The sequence below is a fragment of the Coturnix japonica genome, unplaced genomic scaffold (assembly GCF_054131305.1).
Source record: "Coturnix japonica strain WE unplaced genomic scaffold, WE-NBRP24 Scf041, whole genome shotgun sequence".
NCBI lineage: Eukaryota > Metazoa > Chordata > Aves > Galliformes > Phasianidae > Coturnix > Coturnix japonica.
Genome location: NW_028188944.1, coordinates 1713383 through 1718284, shown reverse-complemented (window position 1 = coordinate 1718284; position 4902 = coordinate 1713383). Strand labels below are relative to the sequence as shown.

The 4902-nt window shown below is 49.1% G+C and overlaps 1 long non-coding RNA gene across 2 annotated transcripts; it reads left to right on the top strand.

The window, feature by feature from the left end:
- Positions 1 to 1037: 1037 nt before the first annotated feature.
- Positions 1038 to 4688, top strand: LOC146752763 (uncharacterized). Of its 2 annotated transcripts, none has more exons than XR_014940396.1 (3): positions 1038 to 1251; positions 2001 to 2044; positions 4645 to 4688. It is a non-coding gene; the product is annotated as an uncharacterized LOC146752763 (long non-coding RNA). The 2 variants fall into 2 exon arrangements; XR_014940397.1 differs by lacking the exon at positions 4645 to 4688 and adding an exon at positions 3690 to 3746.
- Positions 4689 to 4902: the final 214 nt, after the last annotated feature.

The window sequence follows — 4902 nt, the reverse complement described above, 5'->3', positions numbered from 1 at the left end:
TGGTTTATTTTTTGTCCATTATATCTTTGAGGATTCAACTAACACACAGTTGCCCTATGGCCTCAGTGGAGCCACACAAGGTGCCTTTCCTTCCTGGTTGGGCAGGCAGTCACAAGATGCAGAAAGCCATGCTGGCGTCTATCCTGTTCTGTGCTGGCTGTACATGGAAATCTTGGGGTTTTCCAGATTTCAGGGCCATGTGCCTGAAACCAATTGTGCTTCTCCTGTAAGCAGAGCTGTTGGTCAGACTTGCTGGCACTAGAAATTAAAGGTGGCAGTGAGCTGAGGCCGAGGAGGTGTTAATGTAAGAGTCAGGGATGCTTTTGAGCTTCCCTTATAACTGTACGGTTCCTCAGAAAGCAGTTACGCCTGCCAGCTCCTTTCCAGTCCGGCTGTGGAGCCTTTGCTCACATGCTCCGAATCTTGCTTGAAATCATTGAGAGGAATGTAGCCAGCAGGACTTGAGGGCTGAGCTGTAGGAATGGAAGCATCCTCTGCTGTTTGAAACAGAGGGTGTTTCTAGGCTGTGTTTCAGCAGAAAGCAGGCAGTGGCGGGAACAGGCAACTATTGGCAAGGGCTCGGTGCAGCTCTTCCCTCACCCTGCACCACGACTGACAGCATGCTCTGTTTTCTCTCCAGACTGAGTTCTCCCAGTAAGAGGGCAGAGTCACCAGCTGGCAGTTGGCGTTCCTGCTTCTGCCTGGGCAAACCATCCCCTGTGGCCAAACACCAACTGCAGAGCAGTGCCAGGGAGCCCTCTGAAGCAGAAGTCGTGGTCCTGGCAGGTAAGGGTGCAAATCCAGCTTTCAAAACACTGCTTGTCAGCAACACAGGTAGAATTCATGCTTTCAGTGGGCTTGTACCTCCTTCTGGCATTCAAGCCCGTGCCTGACATCTTTGGTTGACTCCTGTCTTTCCCAGATGAGTCTCACAAGCTGCTTGAAACCTGCTTGACAGGCAGCACCAAGCCTTTGCCTCCTTGGACAGTGAAAGTTTGACGCTAAATGCTGTGTATCTACTCTTTCCAGGTGAATCGATCCCTTGCCAATACAGGAACCCACCAGCAAGTTGCAATGATGCACGTTGTGCTTCCATCAATGGAGTGCAGTTAGGATGCATGAGTCACTGCAGTTCCAAGGACAGCCTTCCACGCGACAGCAATGATGGAGAGAAGGATGTTTGACCTATTCAGTTTTGGGCCCCTCCCTGCAAGAAAACCTTGCGGTTCTGGAACGTCTTCAGCTACGAAGGTAGTGAGGGGTCTGGAGCACAAACCTTACGAGGAGCTGCTGAGGGAACTAGGATTGTTCAGCTTGGAAAAGAGCAGGCTCAGGGGAGACCTTATAACTCTCTATAACGTCCTGAAGGGAGGTTGTAGTGAGCTGGGGTTTGGCCTCTTCTCTCGTGTGATCAGTTATAGATCTAGAGGGAATGGTTTTAAGCTGTGCCAGGAAAGATTCAGGCTGGACATTAGGAAATATTACTTCCCCTAAAGGGTATTCAGGCATTGGATAGCACTGCCCAGGGAGGTGGTGGAGTCACCGACCATGGGAGTGCTCAAGAAACGTTTGGATGTTGTGTTGAGAGGTATGATTTATCCGGGAAGTATTGGTAATGGTTGGACCAGATGATTTTGTAGGTCTTCTCCAACCTTGATAATTCTGTGATTCTGAGCTGAGAAACTTTTCTTGCTCAAGTCCAGCTTCCAAGCTTAACCACCTACAATGAAGTTGATGTCGTTTTTCTGGTAGCCCTCAAGACAGTGTCCGCATTTACCCAAAATCAGGAGGTAACCAGCTGCAGTGAAGTGAGCGATTTCAGTGCCTATTTCTGATGGTGGCAATGAGTTCAGAGGTCACACTTAATTGACGGTGCCTGTTTCCATTCTGACAAAGGATGTAGTTGCAGCTGACTTCCCGAGGCTGCCATACGTGGTGGTGACGCAGCCTTGGGCTTCTGCATTTGCATGACTCCCACCTTTCCTTTCTGTGTCTTGCAGGTCAGCTGGTGCTGGAAGCGGCCGGTATCTGAGTAGGAATGAAGGTGAGTGCAGGAGCAGCTGCTGAGGGGAGGAAGGAAGTCCATGCTAATGAGCTCTGAAGCATCTGCAGGTCCAGTACGAAAGGAGGCAGCAGTGATGCAGGGGGCTCCCCAGCAGGAAGCTGTCTGATCCAAATGCTTGCTGAGAGTTTGGAAGCCCAAGCCCTTATGGTCTCTGTAAGGGTGGCTAGTAAAAAGATGTTAACCAAGATGGTGGTAAATAGTCAAAGATTATTAGCAAAGGAAAACTCACCAATGTTGGTGCCTTGACCAGAAAGCTGAGGCAGTCTCAACTGGGGAGCAGTCTCCAAGAGATTCTGCCTTAGTGGTGGTCAGCCTTTAAATGAGGTGAGGTCTCAGAAGAGGTGCAGTCGAGGTCCACCCCTTCTGGGAGCACAGCTAGATTACTCTCACCTGTGCTCCCGCAGCTGGCCCAACACTTGCCTCAGCTGATTAATCAGAGGTTCAAACTGTGATTTCCCATACAGTCTCTAAGCTGAAGGCAGCATCTCCTTGATCTGATGGTGGTGTGCCTGAGTGAGGGAGTGATCCAAGCTGGATGCAAAAGAGTCATCTTAATTTCTCTGCTATTTTACTTCAGATGACACCTATTGGGTGTTGGTTTCTTAAAATTTGGATCTAGGAGGTGGCCTCTCCCTTTGCTTCTGGTGAAAGCACAGATGTGCAGCAGGAGTAGAAGACAAAGAGGTTTTCTTGGTGACAGCAACACCAATTATTTGATTCAAATGTAGAACTGTGATGAAGATGGTGAAGAACAGATCCGCCTCAAAGACATGCTTGATCACATAAGGAATGAGCATGTGATCCAAGACAGTCAGCGTGGCTTTAGCAGGGGAAGGCCATGCCTAACTAATCAGGTGGTCTTCTATGATGGAGTGACGGCATTTGTGGACAAAAGGAAGGAAACTGATGTCATTGACCTGGACTTGAGCAAGATCTTTTACATGGCCCTCCACCACATCCTTATCTCTAAACTGGAGGGATGTGGATTTGACAGGTGGACCACCTGGTGGATAAGGGATTGGTTGAAAGGCCACAGACAGAGGGTGGTGATTCATGGTTCTGTGTCCAGGTGGAGGCCAATAACAAGTGGTGTCATCCAGGAGTCTGTCTTGGGACCAGTGCTTTTTTACATGGTTATCAGTGACACCAATGATGCAATGGAGTGCACCCTCTGCTGTTTGCTGAGTGGTGCGGCTGACGCAGTGGAAGGAAGGGATGCCATTCAGAGGGAGCTCAACCGAGAGGTTGGCCTACGTGAATCTAATGAGGTTCAACACAGCAAAGTGCAAGGTTTTGCACTTGGGCTGGAGGAATCCCAGGCATCTGTACAGCCTGGGAGGAGCAGTCCTTAAGAGAAGCCCCGCAGAGAAGGACCTGGGGGTCCTGGTGGATGAAAAACAGAACGTGAGCCATCAGCGTGCTCTTGCAGCTCAGAGAGCAAATGGTCCCCTGGGCTCCATCAGAAGAGGGGATGGCCAGCAGGGACAGGGAGGTGATTGATCTTCATGATCCTTGAGGTCCCTTCCAACCCGGGCCATTCTATGATTCTGTGATTACACTCGCTGTCAGAAATAACGGCAGCTGTACAGAAGCTTGTTTTTTCTTTCTTTTTCTGGCTTTGAAGGAGAAGGGGTGGAGCAAGGGGAGACCCACTGGTCATTTGTCACCTCATGAACAGGATGGATTCTGCATTGACTGTGAAAAACCTGGGCTAGTAGCATGGGCATGTTTCAGGCTGGACTCTTCTTTTGCTGCTTGGTTTCCTTTTGGCTACTGGGAGACAGCTGTCTAAAGGTGTGTTTTCAAACCCACTCTCCAAAACCGTGTTTCATTGTTGCAGGTGGTTCAGTGAGCTCTTGCAGTGCAGATGCTGTGGTTTGCTGTAGAATCTGAATGGTTTCTGTTCCTAGGGGAGGACTGGGAGGAGGTAGTGAGAAGAGAATTCAGTGCCTGAGGGGAGGGGAGATCGGGGATTGGTGGGAGAGGGAGCCAATAGGAGGGAGAGAGGAGTTGGGCGCAGGGTGATGGTAACACCCCTTTGTGATGTCATAATGCCCCTTTGTGACGTCATAATGCTTCTTTGTGATGTCATAATGCCCTTTGTGATGTCATAATGCTCCTTTCTGACATCACGATGCCCCTTTCTGACGTCACGATGCTCCTTTGTGATGTCATAATGCCTCTTTGTGACGTCATAATGATCATTTGTGACGTCATGATGCCCCTTTGTGATGTCATAATGCCCTTTGTGACGTCATAATGCTTATTTGTGATGTCGTAATGCCCCTTTTTGACATTATAGTGCCCCTTTGTGACATCATAATGCTTATTTGTGACGTCATAATGCCCATTTGTGACATCATATCACCCCTTTGTGATGTCATACTGCCCCATATGAAGTCCAGGCAGAGTCAAAACTTATGGACCTGCACGAGGATCACTTTCAAGACAGTGGCTCTGTTGCTTCAAGCTTATTTGCTTCGTCCTGCCGCCACTCTATTACCAAGTATCAACAACCTCTTGCATGATTCAACTTGCAAACGTTTGACACTAACCCTTGTGTTTCTATGCCTTCCTAGATAATTCGAGCCCTTGTCAACCCCAAAGATCCAAACCAAGTAGTGATGTGCAGTGTGTTTCCATCAATGGAGAGTTCTTATTAAGCACAAATCGCTGCAATTCGGATGACAGCCTTCCACATGGTAACAGTGATGGACACAAGGGGCTCATCCACGTTCATGCTCTCATATCTCCTGGCTCTGCTGAAGATGCTGACCTGAGCCTGCCAGACACCACAGTCACCTGCCTGGATTGTGACCCAGTGCCTTTGCAGTGCT